Raw genomic sequence first — 17,553 nt, forward strand, 5'->3', positions numbered from 1 at the left:
TACAGGGAAAGTTCCTTCAGCAAGGCACCTGTTGAGGAGGCTCAAGAGTGTGGTGGGATAGACTTCAGCGAATTTCTTGACTACGTCGACTTCGAGTAAGTCAGCACCTGGCATTTTGCCATCTTTCATTTTAGCCAGAGCCATATTCATCTCTAACATAGTGAAGGGCGGTTCCGTAGCCTCTGGCTGATAAGCTTGATTACTGTCGATGAACTGCTGCTGCTCCAGTGACATCGCTGTAAATTCAGTAGGGTAAATGGAATCAAGAATATTGTTTATTGAGTCAGACCAGGTAAAGGTTTGGTTGATTTGGTAGTTGTTGGCGCATTGGCATCTGTGGCCATATTGCACCTCCCACGGTTTTTGCAGTACTTTGATCCAAGCCCGAGGCGGGAATCGAACCCGCGACCTTTGGGTTGCCGGGCAGGTACTTTACCCACTCGGCTAGCCCGGTCGGCCCAGGTAAAGGTTGAAGAGCCATCCGGTTTGAGAGTTGTACTAAGAACCTCACCTCTAGGCAGCCTATTGGTGACGATGCGGAACACGATGCCCCATGGGTCTTCATTGCCAATAGTAGAGACCAGGGTGTGCCATGATTCCTTCTAACACTTACGAATTTCCTTGGTGTACATGTTTCTAACTACCCGATATGCCTCCCGGGCAGCTTCAACCTCATGTGGGGGAAGATGAGCACGTGCACGTTGGTAAGTTTTCCTGGCTTGTTGTGCCCTCTTTCTTAAGTCCCGAAGGTCTGTATTCCACCAGGGGACAGCATAGCGGTATGGCCTCCTACGCGGAATGGACAGATCACAGGCACTTTTGATGATGGTAGTAATATTGCGTACACAGTGATCTGGCGAGAGTGAAGCCGGTAGAGGAACATCATCCGGTAGCCTTCTGGACAGTTCCACAAGGAAGCGTTGCCAATCCGCTTTTTTGGTATTATAACGCACAATGTCCTTTGGAATCGATGCGACGCGTTCCACCGAGCGAACAAGGGAGAATGTGATCGCTCTGTGGTCTGAAGTGGTCCAGGACTCCTGGACCGTCCAGCCGGAAAGTTTGTTGGCTAAGTCAGGCGTAGCCATTGTGATATCAATTTCGCTCTCCCAGAGTGGGCCACTGTAAGTGGGTAGATGTCCTGGGCGGTTTAAGATTTGTAAGCCTGATGTGAGGATAAGGTCCTCCAGTCTTGAGCCATTTCCTAGGGCATTCCTATCTGGTGCCTGACTGTGCCAGAGTGGCGAGCGACAGTTTGAGTCCATGCCTATCAGTAGATGCCCACCCGGGAGGAGCTGGAGTGCCATTTCAATCAGAGAGATCGCAGCAGTGATGTCTTCACCTGGATGGCTGTAGAGAGAGAGGATGAACAGTGATCCAAGAGATGTCATGATTTGGGCACAGGCACTGATGGAAGTGCATAGTGGGGTGATCTTGGTTGCTGTGATATCAGGGTTTCTGATGACAATCGCAGCCCATGGTTGGTCATTTGTACAGTGGATAATTTTATATGATGAGGGGTAGCCCATAACCACCCCAGAGCGAACATAGGGCTCCTGGAGCAGGATTAGATCTATTTGTTTTTCCTCAGCCTTTATCTTCAGCTGGTCTGCAACAACCCTTGCTCTCTGTGCGTTTAATTGTACAATTCTTATCTCTAGTTGGTAATTGGGAGAAGGAATTCTATCCATAATTTATTCGCATTTGGTAAAGACTCTTTACTTTTAGATAGACAGGGCAGTTGGTATCTCGGATGGAATGTTGGTGTGGAGCCTTTGCAGCCTTGCAATTTGCGCAGCTTGGCGGCTGATCTCTGACAGGACAATCCTTATAGTCGTGTCCCTTTTGGGCACAGTGGCCACATGTGGATTCACGCTGATTGCAAGTATGTGAGGTATGGCCAAAGCGGAGACACCTGTAACATCTGCGGACAGGAATATATTCTTTGAATCTATGGCTGCCCCATCCAATGAATATTCTGTTTTGAGCTCCCAGAATTTGCCGTGCTCCGGTTGATAGTTCGATTACCCAGTTTACGTTTGTAGGTGACTTGGTCTTTCGTTTTGTATTTCGGAATAATATCATCCACGCTAGCCTCATCTTGCAGGTATATACTTAGATTTTTATTAAAGATCTCGGCTTTGAGCTCCTCTGGTGTTAAGCTCTTGTCCACATCAAAGATCACAATTGAAGGCCCTTTTTTCTTTGGGGCTTCTGCCCTAAGCCCGAAATTTGTCATGTCGGCATTATTCAGGATGGTTTGTGCCTCCTCCCTGGTGTCTGTTTCTATTAAGACTCCTGGATGCCTGGTCTTTCTAATACTCTTTATTTTTACAGTTTTCATCTGCTCCTTGAAGTTTTTTGTCAGTGCTTCCTTGACCGCTTCACTGGTATCTAAATGTGCGTCTTCCTCTGGTTTAACCAAAATAACATGTGATTCAGGCTTTCTTACCGCATTTCGGTTTTGTACTTTTCCTGGTTGGTTAGGCACATATTGAGCTCCATTCCTCAACGCCGTTGAAAAGGAGCGGGAGCGTTGTTGCATTTGTTTTTCCCCCTCCTGTGTGAGAACTTCGATTTTTGCTTTCAGCCTCTCGTGGTCGACGTGCAATTTTTGGACCACTGTCTCCATTTTACTGAATATCTCTATCACGTCAGTTCTAATGGCAGCAGTAATTCTACTTGATTGCTTAGCCATGTATTTTTCTAGGGTTCCTCTAATGGCAATAATCTGTTCCACTGGAGTCCCAGTCAACGGGGGAACCTGGGTAATAGGGGGTTCCTGACTCTTTTTTCCTTCATGCTCAGGTTCCTGACTCTTTTGTTCTTCATGGTCAGATTCGCTGAATGATTCATTGGCAGCCTCTTCAGAGACTTCCTTCGTTGTTGGGACGTCTGCAGCAGACCTTCTTCTACCCTTCTCTTTCTTCTTGGCCTTGGTCTTTGTAGGTTTATTCATACCTTCCCCAGTTGCCGGGGCTTCATTCCTTGAGCGGATTGGGTAATCCGTCTGTCCCTTAACTATCAGTTCAACTTCAGTGTCGCTCATGTTGTTTTAGTGGGTATCTGGATTAACGAGAGGAATACGGATAAACGATTTTCTACTCGTAGTAAGTTGAAGCAGAGCTCGTTGTAATTGCCAAAAAACCACAAGTAAGTGGTCAAATAGGGGCTGAACTAAGTTGGCGATTTTTTGGAGGCTGACTTCAATGTTTTAGAAAAATATATTTACATACATTGAAAATAAATGATCAAGTAGGGTAAATTTGTAAGCTCTGGAGATAAATTACCTTATTGTATAGCTTGCCCTTCTTAAGTTCAAACAAGTAAACAACAAACACGGTGCACTATTAGCTACTTTCTATTTCCTGAGAAACAAAAGGCAGAGGGTTGGAGCCTTGTTGCTCGAGGCAGGGATTAGCCTAATTGCGAGTACGTGCAGCAGGGTGGCATTCGCTCTAAGTGCTATGATACACGTGCATCCGGTCACTACTGCTAAAGCATATAATTATGTCTATCTACAATTATCAAAAGTAAGTTTACCTCAAAAATTCGGGGCCGATAGTTGGAACTTTTGTATAGATGACATCTTTAGCTTTCAGGATATCCGAAATAATCTACACTTGGTTGCATAATTGCACTTGAAATTAAAGGAAATGTAAGAGCACAAAATCACTAGACTGACACACTCACCGACCCGACTCCAGCGCTTCCCTTGAACATTCATTCTTAAAGCAGTTCACTCCACTAACTGCTTCTCACAGTGGTCGAGGCATAGAGTTTGGTAACGTTCAAAGAATTGGATCGCCAGTTTATGGCGAAGCGAAGGTGCAAGTAACTTTTTCTTCGCACTTTCAAAAAAAGTTGCATCATTTAGCCCTTCTGAAACTCGGGATTTTCGGATGGTTCAGCAAACAAAGTCGACCACAGAACACTTACGAACAGTATGTATACACGGAGCAATTACTAAGAATTATAAAAGTCAGTCCACTAAGTTCGAAGGGCTAATTGTGTCATGCGAATTTAAATCTGCTCGCATTGATTTTGCAGTTATATACACCCCTCCAGGACCCGATGCTGAAACCGTCGACGAGTTAACTAATTGGCTCATTCATGGGCTCCGTCACTCAGAAAGGCATGTTATCTGTGGAGACTTTAACTTTTCCCCTCAACTTGTTCATCTTCAGTCCAGATTGCTAAATAACCTTCACCCATTAGGAATCCATCTGATTAATAATCTCCCGACCAGAGGTGATCACCATCTTGATCTTGTGCTATCATCAAGCAATTGTGAACTTGATTCTACAACAGAAATAGCTTTTCAATCTGATCACATGCCAATTTTAATTAACTTATATTTTCCGACTCCAAATTACAACGTCTCGACTCAGGTCCACACCAAGATAATAACGAGCCAAAAATTACTCAACATTACTAAATGTCTAGAAGCAGCCACTGCAATTCCTTGGAATGCACTTGAGCAATGTGATAATCAACTTGCCTTAGACCTTTTAACTCGCTGGCTCATCACAATTTATAATTATGCAGCCTCAAAGAAAATAAGGATCTCTGAACGTACGAGAGGATGGTGGACTCCTGAGCTGAGCAACAGTTTTAAGCTTAAACAGGAACTGTACAAACAGTGGAAAATGACAGGACTAGCTCCAGACCGAATTGCGTACTCCAAAGGACGAGCAAGCTTCAACCGCCTCAAGTCTCAAGCCATAAAACATCACATTGAAACCACACTTCATAAGGGCTGTCCATCATACCGACAGAAATACTGTGAACTCCCTCCACAGTTTGATCCTGAAAGGTGGATGGACTTTATTGCACGAGTTCAGCAAAACCAACATGAGCCCAGTGATATTCCCATGTCTGATGATGATGATGTGCCCAGAGATGCACTTGAAACCATTCAATTAACAAGACAAGACCTTTTATCTGCGATTAATAAGTTGCCTGCAACTGGTACAGCGGGAATCGACAAAGTACCACAATTTATCATTAAATGTTTGAGCCCATTTCTAAGTGATCCCCTCCTAATAATTTTCAATAGCATATTAAAAGGAGAATTTTTCCCTCCAATATGAAATTTATATTCTGTTAGGCCACTCCCAAAAGTTTCCAGCCAACTGAAGCCAGGCACTTTAGACCCATCTCTCGTTCCTCGTGTCTATTGAAATTACTTGAAAAAACAGTACTGAAAACACTTACCACGCACATTCTCCCGCACAGGCCCCAGCAAATTCATTATTCGTTGCAAAACAGATCAACAGTTAGTAACCTGATTATGACTACTAATGCAATCCTTGGATCATTTGAGGAGAAAGAAGAAATGGCAATCACATATCTTGATTTACAAGCTGCGTTCGATAGTGTTCACATCCCAGCCTTGCTGAAACTCCTTCGAAATTAATATCACATCACAGGCCCAGTATTGAAGTTTCTGACATCCCTTCTTCAGAATAGAATCATCCAAATGTACATAGGAAAACAAAGGTATACTAGACAAATAGATGCAGGCGTTCCACAAGGAGGAGTCCTCTCTGGAATTCTTTTCACTGCTATCATCTACCCACTAATACACAATAGAACAGATATGATATCATCATCATCATCATCAGCCATTTTCAATCCACTGCAGGATGAAGGCCTCTCCAGCAACTTTCCAGTTCCTTCTGTTTTGAGCACTGGCCATCCATTTACTACTCAAAAACTCATGAATTTCATCTATCCATCTCCGCCTTTGTCTTCCAGGTTTTCTTCTAGCTCCTCTTGGGTACCATTCTGTTATTTTCTTAGTCCATCTGTCATCATGTCTTCGAGCTATGTGTCCTGCCCAAGACCATTTTAGTTCTTTAGTTTTGATAAGAATGTCCTTTACTTGAGTTTGCTGCCTAATCCATGTGTTTCTCTTCTCATCTAACAGTCTGATTCCCAATATAATTCGTTCCATTCTTCGCTGTGTAGTTCTCAGCTTCTCTTCCATTCTTTTGGTGAGTGCCCAAGTTTCACTTCCATAAGTCATGGTGGGGAGTATACATTGATTCATTATTTTACGTTTCAGACAAACTGGGATATTGCTCTTCAGTATGTGACTATATTTCCTGAATGCTATCCATCCAAAATTTATTCTTCTCTTGACTTCCAGCCATTTATCATTATTACAGCTAATAACTTGTCCCAGATAAGTATATGACTCCACCTTTTCAATTACTGCTCCTTCAATCATTATTTCCCTTTCCGTGGCATACTTGTTCATCATTACTTTTGTTTTAGCCATATTCATCTTTAGTCCAAAATCCTTACTAACTGTGCATAACTGATTAAGATTTTCCTCTAATTCTTTGGGATTGTGGATTTACGATTTGCAGATGACCACAATGTCATCTGCAAATCGTAAATGGTTTAGGTACTCTCCGTTCACATTGACTCCTTTCTGTGACCAGTCTAATCTTCTGAAAGCTTCCTCAAGGGCAGCAGTAAACAGCTTCGGAGATATTGTGTCTCCTTGTCGAACTCCTTTCTCGATTTTAAATTTGCTACTGTCTTTGTCTAGTCTAATAAAGGATGTAGCACTCTCATATATTTTCTTCAAAATCATAATATATGGAGTATCTATGCCTTGTCTTTCCAGTGCCCGAAACATTGCCTTATGCTGTATGGAGTCAAATGCCTTTTCATAATCCACAAATGCCAGGCATAATGGTGTTTTATATTCATTTGCTTTCTCCATTAGCTGTGATATTACGTGAAGGTGATCCATAGTTGAGAATCCTGTCCTAAAGCCAGCTTGCTCTTTCGGTTGATTCTCATCAAGTATTCTTTCTAATCTGTTAGTAATGACCCTTATGAACAACTTGTAGATATGGGATAACAAGCTAATTGGTCTATAATTTCCAATTTCTGATTTATCTCCTTTCTTATGCAGCAAAACTATGATTGCATTATTCCACTGCTTAGGCATCACACCTTTTCTAATGCACTTTGTGAAGAGCCTTGCCAGTTTTTGTGTTATGTCTCTTCCTCCCAATTTTAACAACTCTACAGTAACTTCATCTTCCCCCGGGGCTTTCTGATTCTTCATTTTCTTCAATGCATGTTCTACCTCATCAGGAAGAATATCGGGTATGTCGTATGTGTTGCTACTTTGCAATCCATCTTCCCCACTGCTGTTATCATTCCCTTGCTCCTTGTATAATTCTCTATAGTAGTCTTCTGCTATTTGAATTATGCCTTCTCTGCTGTTTATAAGTACACCATCGCTATTCTTCAGTTTCAGTATCATTTGTCTTTCTGTATTACTGCTCATGGCTGCTGATTTAAATCCTTTGTTTTCCCTTAATGCTTGTTCTATTTTTCTTGTGTTAAATCTTCTTATGTCCTCTCTGAGTCTCTTTCTAATGGCTTTGCATAACTCAGTATACTCAATTTTCTCCCTGTCAGTGTTTTTCTTGCTCTTCATTTGTCGTCTTTGGTTCATCATGACAAGTGTTTCTTGACTAATTTTTTCTTCTTTGGATTTCTGTTTCCCTATAGGTTTCTTGGGCTTTATCACTTTCAGAAAGTTGTAATATTCCTCGTCGATATCTTGGTCCTGAGCAGTCTGCATAAGCTCAAACTTGTTCTTAAGTTCCAGTACATACTGCTTTTTCTCCTCCTCTGTTATTTCAAAGACCTTTGTATTATTTACTCGAGTCAGTTTTTTCCTTTCCTTTCCTACATCTATATCAAGTGTACATCTTACCATTCTATGATCACTTCCAACATTTACCTTATTCAGGACGGTAACATCCTTAACAATATATCTTCTGTTAGTGAGGATGAAGTCGATTTCATTAGTTGTTAATCCATTTGGACTCTTCCATGTCCACTTCCTGTTCATCCTTTTCTTGAAAAAAGTGTTCATTACTGACATTCCTTGAGATTCTGCAAATACCACAAGTCTTTCACCTCTTTTATTTCTTTCACCAATTCCAAAATTTCCTATAGTTCCTCTTTCTGCGCTGTTTTGCCTTTTTCCAACCTTAGCATTGAAGTCCCCCATGATAATAGTGTAGTGGGTTTTCTGCTCATCTACAAGACTCTCAATTTCAGTGTACATTTCTTCAACCTCTTCATCATCATGGCTCGATGTTGGTGCATAAATCATTATAATCTTTAGCTTGTACCTCTTAGAAATCTTAAGTATTAGTCTTGACACCCTTGGTGATGTACTTTTGAATTCCAAAATGTGATATGATATCATATGCAGATGATTTAAAGATCTTCACAAAAATAAATTTGACCGATGAAGCCAAAAACGCCACAGTAACCATCAACAAGACCTTATCAGATGTACAGCAGTACCTCAAGAATTTTGACCTGCAAGTGAACCCTGAGAAATCTGCCATCATGGTATTCTCTCTTAAACCCATACCAACCATAATTCAGCGTGCGATTGACGGAGTCCCGATCCCCTGCGTTGAAAAGCAGAGATCTGGGTGTAATCTTCGACAGAAAATTACGATTCCATCACCATATAGAAGAACTTTGTGCTAAATTCAACAAGAAACGGTGGGTTGCCAAGCAGCACTTGCTACACATTCACAACAGAAACCTGATAAAAATGTATATCAGGATGATGATTTTTGGAAGTGTACTGTATGGAGTAGAGTTGTGGGGCTCAGCTGCAGACACCACAATTAAACCATTAAAAGCCGCTGAATACTGGCTCCTGAAGTGGGCAACCTGGAAGTGTCATCTCCCACCACAGCAGCGCACAACACCGATGGCCAACGCGCTGAATTTAACCAGGTTTTCAGCATTAATGCACGAGAGAAGACTCATCTTCACCGTAAAAATGATTGCCGGGAGAGTCTCAGCACCCAACGTTTGGGACACCGTGTGCTGGCGGATTCCCCAACCAGGTCTCCGCTCCACTCCCAAGCTTCTTGCTCTTCCTTCGAGACTACATTTGAAAGATCGGTTCCTCCCTTATCAGAAGCTCCACCTGGTTCAATCCCTGGATGCTGACTTATTTAAAATCATAGATGATAAAAAGTATAGACGGATCATCCTATATCTGCACGTGGTCTCCAGAACTACCAACTGATCTCAGATCGTTATGGCGGGGCAAGAGACTCTCAGAAAACTGGACTTGAGGAAAAGCTTTTGTTATCACAATTTGTTATTTTTGTTATTTTGTATTAGTTTTCCTTTCAAGTCAATGTTATCTGCTATGAGTACTTTTTTTTTTTATTATATAATTTGCTTATAATTAATCTTTACAATTTCTTTATTATCTCTGCCGTTTGTTAACCCCTGGCATGGTGCCGTGAAGGGTATTGTATGGTCGTGGTACCTGCGTGTACCGGTGAACTGTACAATAAAGATCTTGTTTATTTATTACTCGCTGATGCTCCTAAACCCCTGCCATAACAATGGCCCTGTTTACTCTCACAATGAAACTGGTTAGCATCGCCTGCAATGCGTTGTTGAAATAAGTCGGTACTCGCAAAGAGAAAAGCCATTTGAGGAACACTTGCAGCAAAGACGTGTTTGCTAATGTCAGAAATTAATGTACGTTTAATCTCGCGCCTGATCGTTTAAGATTGTGTTTTGTCTTCCTTCCATAAAGAAGTCCAGGTTTGTGCGAGGGTCGTAATTAATTCTGTCCAACTTGATTTCCCCGAGGAAACGAGCGAAGACGGCCACATTCGATCTTGCGACTGTCAGAGATTTGTCCATAAATACGCCAATTACAACGGAGAATTATAATTCACGTACCGTTCTGGGATGGCTCACTACACGAATACTGATGGCCATCATTAGAGACGAGTGCAACCCGAAGCCTGCCCCTGGAGCGGCGCTTTATCAGACGGCGGGGCTAAAACCGAATAAGACGAGTGCAGTTGCGAGAGGTATCGGAAATCCTGCATCGCACAAGAAAGCGATAAACATACCAAAGGGCATTAAGGGGTAGATCAGGCAAGAACAACAATGTGGTATTGTGGTGTCGATAGGGCTGCAAGATTTGTACAACGATCGGCGATGCAGGAGGATAAGTTTGTTTGTTTGTTATTTAGTTTTTAGGAGCATTAGCAACTAAGGCCATATTGCTCCGGGATATGCGGTGGTCATTCCCTGACCTTTCCGCATCCTCCGTATTTGGTGGAAAACGGGCTCGAACCCCGGTTTAATCAAGAAGCGTGTGCTACGCACTGCTGCTCCTTCCCACCTGGCTACGGAGGCGCCCAGGAGGATAAAAAGGAGGTGGCACAGTGTCTCGGCACTGTGAAAGGACAGTCTGCGCGGTAGCACAGTGGTATCGTCAACGTCCTCCCCACACAGGATGGAAAAGCGCGGGTTCCAATCCTGTCAATAACGCGAGGAACTTTAATGGGCTTTTTTCACTGCGTGGCTAAGTTAGTCGGTCGAGCATAGAGTATGTTAGCTAAGTTAGTCGGTCGAGCATTATGTAGTCAATTACGGGAAACCCTAATATAATAATTTGATTTGATTTTTGTGGAAGCAGTTTGTCTAGGCGGGTAACACATTGATATCGCCACCGTCCTCCCCACACCGGGTGAAAAAGGCCCGGGTTCGAATTACGAACTTTAATAGGCTTTTTTCACTCTGTGGCTGAGTTAGTCCATTTCAGGCGTAGTACCCCCAGAAACTAAGATTTTTTTTCGTCCAGCAAAACCGATCAGAGAACACACGCAATTTTTTTTTTTAATAAAAATCCCAAACACGAGAGGTATTAGAACCTATAGTACTTTGTACCGTGCTTCGGTTGGAGATTGAGAAGACGAAAGAAGGTATATGTTGACATTGGACTTGAACTTCTGTAGACTATAATTTTCAGGAAATACGTAAGGAAGGCTGTTCCAGTTGAATGAATAAACGAGGAAGATGAAAAGTTGGTTCTGTGAGTTGGACCATAAATGGATGTTGGCTGCACGTTCGGACTGTTTTGAAAGATTGCGGGAATTATAGAAGCCAATTCAGAAGAACAGTGCCCATGGAAGTATCTGTAGAAAAGGCATGCAGCAGAAACAGTACGTCTATGAGACAGCGAGTAGAGAGACTTATTAGAGAGGAGTCATTAATTAACTTAACTGCCCTCTTCTAAATGGAATCAAGAAGCCTGAGAGAGGTTTTGGGGGTACCACCCCAGATGTGGGAACGATATTCAATGGTAGGGCAGATTTGCGATTTGTACAGAGTGAACAGCTGTTTGGAAGAAAAGTAACGCCTACAGCGAAAGAGAAAACCAATTTTTTTAGATGCAGAGGAAGCAACATTTGTAATGTGCTTGTGCCAAGAGAGATTAGATGTCAGGGTAATCCCCAAAAGAGATATATCATTTTGCATAGTGTGTATAAACTGGGTAAGAACTGGATTGAGTTTTGTTTTTTTTTTTTAAATTCGACTCTAGATAACTAAAGGATTTCTGGAAGAAAACGTTTAGTTACACGTTACTAAGAATCTGTATTGAACAATTATTAGCATTAGAACCAGTATTAAAGTGGATTTTGAAACATGTTCCACCATATTAATCTTGTCGAAGTAATACTAGTGTTCTGTGGGAATACGGCACCTTAGTATACTACGTGCAGGCGTAGGAGCATAATGGCCGCTACACCTTCAGGTAAACCTGTCAGGCACGCCTGTGTTTTATCATCTACACGCCTCTACCAGAGCGCGTAGATGATAAAACTGCACAGTTATTTTGATCTGCACAGGCGACCGGAGTAAATATTATTATTATTAGCCATATGGTGCAAGGAAGCCTGAGACATGCTGCACAAGCAGAGAGAGAGAGAGAGAGAGAGAGAGAGAGAGAGAGAGAGAGAGAAGTAGAAAGGAGTCACCAAGAAAGAGAAGAATGATGATATCCAGCTCAGGACCCTGAGTGTGTGCCAAGCCCATACTTTCCAGATGTGAGCCCCTGGGGTTAATATGAAAAATCATTCGATTTGCCTGAACCGGAGCGCGTGTAGCGACGTGGCAGGCGCACTGCCAGATTGGGAGATTTCCCTATTTGATTATCATATAATTACATCAATTCTATGAAAAAAAAAAAAAAAAAAAGATTCACTATTAATTTTGTCGCCGATTAATAAAAAATTTGCCTGGATTAGATGTAAATTTTAACATTAGAGTGTCAATAAGTATAATTTATAATAACAACAATAATAAAATTCATTATTATATTGTTTTATTAAAATTTAATAAATCTGGGGGATTTTTCTGAGAATTTCACTAAAATAGGAGAATTTTAAATTGATCTAGGGGGAAATTGATGAAATCGTCTGCCAATACTGGGGGTGTCAGTTCGTGCGGTGAAATTTCCGTCCTCATAACAGTATATATATATATATATTTTTTTTTTAATTACTGGAGTAACTAATGAAAGAAGCTCTAAATCAGTTTCTTCATTCATCCGCAAATAATTATGCCAACCTTATGGGCCAACTGCAATTCACTTAACAAGTTCACACGTCAATAAACTTATTTTTTTTTCAACTATTCTTTGCACCATATGTTTTATTTTACGTTTAAAACACTTCGTTGCAAATAATAAGCCAACTATTGCTAAAACGTCGTCTGTCGATGCCATGGTCAGCCGACTGAACGAATGGTGACAGGGTTACCGGAGAGTGTGGATGCACTACGGGCATCCAGTAGACCTGTACAGGCGTGCCTGCGCAGGCATACCTGACAGGTTTATCTGAAGGTGTGTAGCGGCCATAAGGCTGTTCAGGACCTGCAGTGCAGCGATGTCCAGCATGTTCTGGTACTAGCAAGATGGTCTTCCGAATTAATTTACATTGGAATTTGATATTCTTTGCCGCCTGGAACCATAAACAAGTTCCACATGAGGCCATAGGTAGAAAAACAACATTATAAGTGTGTAAGGTCTTGTGACGGAGCTTGTCTGGAAATTCTGATCATTGAATCTCTGAAATTTGTCACTGAAGTGATTGGTGTGCGAAGAGAAGTTGAGCCTTTCATCCAGAGTGATATCCAAGTACATGGTTCCTGGGATTGGGGGAATGTAGGAGCCATTAACCTTGGCTATGGGAGGGGGGGCGTAGGGAGTAGTTCAGGTTAAATACAAGCATCTTCGTTTTATAAAAATTGTTCGGTACGGCCTATTGCAAACATCAGTTACAACTTGGTTAGCAGCCACTTCCAATGCAGAACGACCCTCTCCACATGTTATTCTGAATTGGCTTCTATAATTCCCACTCTCTTTCAAAAGAATCCGAACACGTGCCGCCACCAGCCAACATCCATTTACTGTCCAACTTCAAACTCACAGAACCAACTTTTCATCTTCCTCATTTATTCATTCAACTGCCGTTTTCTGGAACAACCTTCCTTCATACGTATTTCCTGAAAATTACAGTCTACAGAAGTTCAAGTCCAATGTCAACAAATATCTTCTTTCGTCTTCTCAACCTCCAACCCAAGCCCACGCACGGTACTAAGTATTATAGGTTCTAATACCTCTCGTGTTTGGGGTTTTTGTTAAAAAAAAAAAAACTTCCCAAAGAATAAGAGTGAGGTGGTCCGTGATACGTTCTTCAGTCTTAAGTTCTCTGTAAAATGTTTTTCTTTCTAAACATAGCTTGATGAAAGCCGGGAAGAAAGAATATTTTCACTGGTATTATTATTATTTTTTTTTAAGACGTTACTGCCCTGATTTGGTTCAGTAAATACAAATCAACGAAGTTCTGAAAGAGAAAAAAAAAAAAAAAAAAAAACTTTGATCGTACTGGTGAATGATTAGGAATTACCTTCCAGAAAACTTCACACAAAGAAACTCGCCTGTATTAACATCGCTGAACTTCGTGAATGGACTTACAGTATTAATCGTAGCAGGCTGATGGCAGCATCCGCTAATAAATAAGCAACAGGATTATCCAAGGAAGCACCACCACGCAAGTGGAATCGAGGATGAAAGCTTCTGAACCGGACTCGAACTGCAGCCATTATCAACCCACTGCAGGATGGAAGCCTCCTCAACAATTCATGCTGAGGGAATCGGAATTAAAACTCCTTAACTTTATTCAAAATATCAGTCGAGTTAATCAGAATAAGATGCCTAGTTTTATAAAGATCGATCCTCATCTTCTTCGATACAACCTTGCGTCAACCATTTTAACGGAATATATTACTGTGTACAAGGCCGGACAGACCCCCCTCCCTTCCCCTAGGTATTTCTTCAGCGAAAAGGAATTAGTATCTATTGTAAACAGGCTGAGAAGACAGAAGATAATAACTGTTGACATTAGACATGAATTATTGTAGACTGTAGTTTTCAGAAAGGTTGTTCTAGAAAAAAAGGGATAAATGAGGAAAAAGCTGATATCCCATTTTCAGTTGGACAGCGAATGGATGTTGACTGGTTCCGGCACGTATTCGGACTGATTTGTGGGGGTAATTACAGATGGCAATCTGAAGAACAGTGCCTGTGGCAGTATCTAAAAATTTGCAGAAGAAAGTCTGAGACAGAGAGTGGACACACTTTGTAAGGGACAGGTCGTTAATTAACCTGAGTGCCCTCTTTTGAATGTTGTTTATAAGATTGAGCGACAGATTTTTGGGCAGGCACCATACCCAATTTGCAAACTCTAATGTCCCAAGCGAGATTAGAAGTCACTGAAATCCCCACTAAAGTTGTGACAACGTCTAGCAATCTGGGTGTCATCAAAGATGGGCACAGGAGCAGTACACTTTTTTTGCGAAAAGATAGGACTAATTTTGGAAGAGTTTAGTTAACCAAGTCTTCTTCACCATATTGGATGCATCGACACATTTTCTAAAGTATTTCCAATTATATGGCGCCGGCTATATTCACATTAACATAGTTCTGTCATCCTCCATTATTGTTGTTGTAGGGTTTTAGGAGCATCAGCGACTAAGGTCATATTTGCTCCGTGTATACAGTTTGTAAATTGCGTGTGTTCTGAGGTAGATTGCCTGTTTGCTGGACGAAAACCATGCTACCCTCGCCTGAGACCGAGTAACTCAGCCACGTTGGGCAAAAGGCGCCTAAAAATTCCTCACGTCATCGACGGGAGTCGAACTCGGGTCTTTTCCACCAGGAGTGGGGAGGAGGACGAGGATTCTACCAAGTGTGCTCTCTAAGAAAGCACATCCTCCATTGCTTTCTAAGAAAAACCAGAGAGCGGCTGCTTCAACAAGCAAGTTCGTCATGTCACAAAGTCGCATCTATAAAAAGTTATTAATTGGTTTAAAAGTCATAAAATGTGTGTGTGTGGCATGTCACCAACCTCAACATGATAGATAAAATTTGGTCAAAGTATCAATCGTGAGTTGCGCAAATCACTGGCGCATTCAGTTCCAGGATGGATTAGAAGAAAAGATTGTTTTTACGGAGAAACCTAGATGCACAACTCTATACAGTTCTACAACTTTTGCTAGTGATAAAATGTTTTCGGAACTTGAGGAATTCTTTCATTGCCGATATGAGACATAAATAAACTACGAACTATTTGGGAGATATTTCAATGGATAATAATCGCTCGAACTGTCCATTTTTTTAAAGCGAAAAGCGAATGGAAAAGTGCCCCCATATTTTTGCACACTGCTATATACAGCAGTGTGCTACTGCTTACATGTATATACATTAGTATTAGCAATGGCCACATGGTGCAAGAGCGCCTATGGCTTAATGCTGCACGAGCCAAAAAATAAAAATAATAAAACAAAATAAAAATAAAAAAAATAATAAAACAAAATAAAAATAAAAAAATAATAAAACAAAATAAAAATAAATAAAATAATAATAAGAAGAAAATAAAAAAATAATAATTAATAAGAGAAAAGGAAATAGACAACCTATACGTTTCTCTCCTTCAGTAGGTAATTATCCAGCTGACTTGAATTTTCTCAAACTGTCAGCCTCAAACACCCATGTAGGTAACTTATTCCAGTAGTTTCTAACTCGCTGGCTAAAATGAAACTTCCTGCAAACATACGATTGCAGTCTATTAAAAAAAAAAGAGGAAAGAACGCCAGTTGCGCAAAACATAACGATGTCGTCTCGCTGGATTAATTCCTTAATTTAAATGCACGAGCCACTAACTAGTATTATTTAAATCGTACCAAAGGTAAAACTAGAAATTGTCTCTCTCCACCCACCCGCGCTTGATTGCCGAACAGTCCCTGCCCGATTTTTTTTAACAGCTACTGTATATATATGTATGTGCCAATCACTAAAAACAAATTGTATTAATCTATCAAGACATTAGTATTCATAGACAAAAAGGTCATATCATATATTCATAGAAAAACTAATGCGTTCAATATTAGATTTTTTATGCTAAACCAGCATATAATGCTGGTTTAGCTAAACAATGCCCCACTCCCCTCTCCATATCTCTGTGCCCATTGCGATGGCGAACACAGCGGTATGGTAATTTCGCCATAGCATCGAACCTTAGATATAATTTGAGGAATCTAAGCTTGGGTGAGGGGAGAGGACTAAAATTTGATTCGCATCTACGAGATGCGAATCCGAAATTATGATCTCGTGTGCTACGAATAAGGAGAAAACATTCCTTTGCATCGTGTTCAGTTTGAAGGAATTCGTTTGAATCTGAAAGAGGAATATTTCTACAATACACCAATCCTCCAGTTCTCTTAAACTGATAAAAATCGATGTTTTAAAACAAATATAGACTTCCATCACTTACCGAAAATGTGTGGCGGTGGAAAAACTAAAGCGGCAGTATTAGTTTACGTCGGGAAACTCTCCGAGAACACAGCACGTGCCTTCGGACCTCGTAGCAAACTGAAGAAAGACAGATGGCTTTTGTGGCAAAGTATATAACGCCCGGAGGAGGGTGGGCGGGTGAAACGCTCACGCGCAGAACGTACAATTAACGGCTGTACGACACACACACACGAGTGAACTGGTAGGTAGCGAGAGTCGGTGTTATGGATAGTCTGACAGAGGAACCGCGAACACCAATTCCAAGGGTATCCCGACGTTTCGAAGAATAATTAATGTGTCGGGGAATCCCGAAATGCCATCAGTTTGGTGTTTCAATTGATCGCCGTGTGGGAGTGCCTTTCTGTTTCTTATCCACTCACGCTACGATTTGATGGATGTCCAACCTTGTGTTGGACATGAATGCCCAGCATAAGGGCAACTCCAAAAGGGAAATAAAATTAACAGGGTAAGAAGACTTTACTCAATTCGACAAATCGACGTACACTGTGTTGCCACTTTATTAGGTACATCCCTGCTGTGCACACTAAAGGTTTGTCCCACAACTTTGCAAGTCACATGACCACAGATGTGGATATAAATGCAGCAGAACAATCTTTGTAGTATCAGTTAAGCGTACAAATCGTATCAAAAATTATGAAAAAGGTATGATCTAACGGACTTCGAACGTGGCGTGGTAGGAAGTGCAAGACGGGCTGGACAAAGCATCTCTGAAATGGCAGTTCTCCTGAACTTTACACGCACCACAGTTTCAAGGGTGTAGCGAGAGTGGTGCAAAGAACAGAAAACATCCTCTC

General features: G+C 41.3%; 1 protein-coding gene across 1 annotated transcript in view; it reads right to left on the reverse strand.

The window, feature by feature from the left end:
- The window catches only part of LOC150089122 (uncharacterized), a 32,303-nt gene extending 15,478 nt beyond the window's left edge, over positions 1–16,825 (reverse strand). The window contains exon 1 of the mRNA XM_090390337.1: positions 16,719–16,825. The gene's annotated coding sequence lies outside the window, so the exon portion shown is untranslated. The remainder of the gene's footprint in view (positions 1–16,718) is intronic.
- Between the last annotated feature and the right edge of the window lie 728 nt (positions 16,826–17,553).

This window comes from Mastigoproctus giganteus, chromosome 2 (assembly GCF_048544385.1).
Source record: "Mastigoproctus giganteus isolate SK-2022 chromosome 2, ASM4854438v1, whole genome shotgun sequence".
NCBI classification, from domain to species: domain Eukaryota; kingdom Metazoa; phylum Arthropoda; class Arachnida; order Uropygi; family Thelyphonidae; genus Mastigoproctus; species Mastigoproctus giganteus.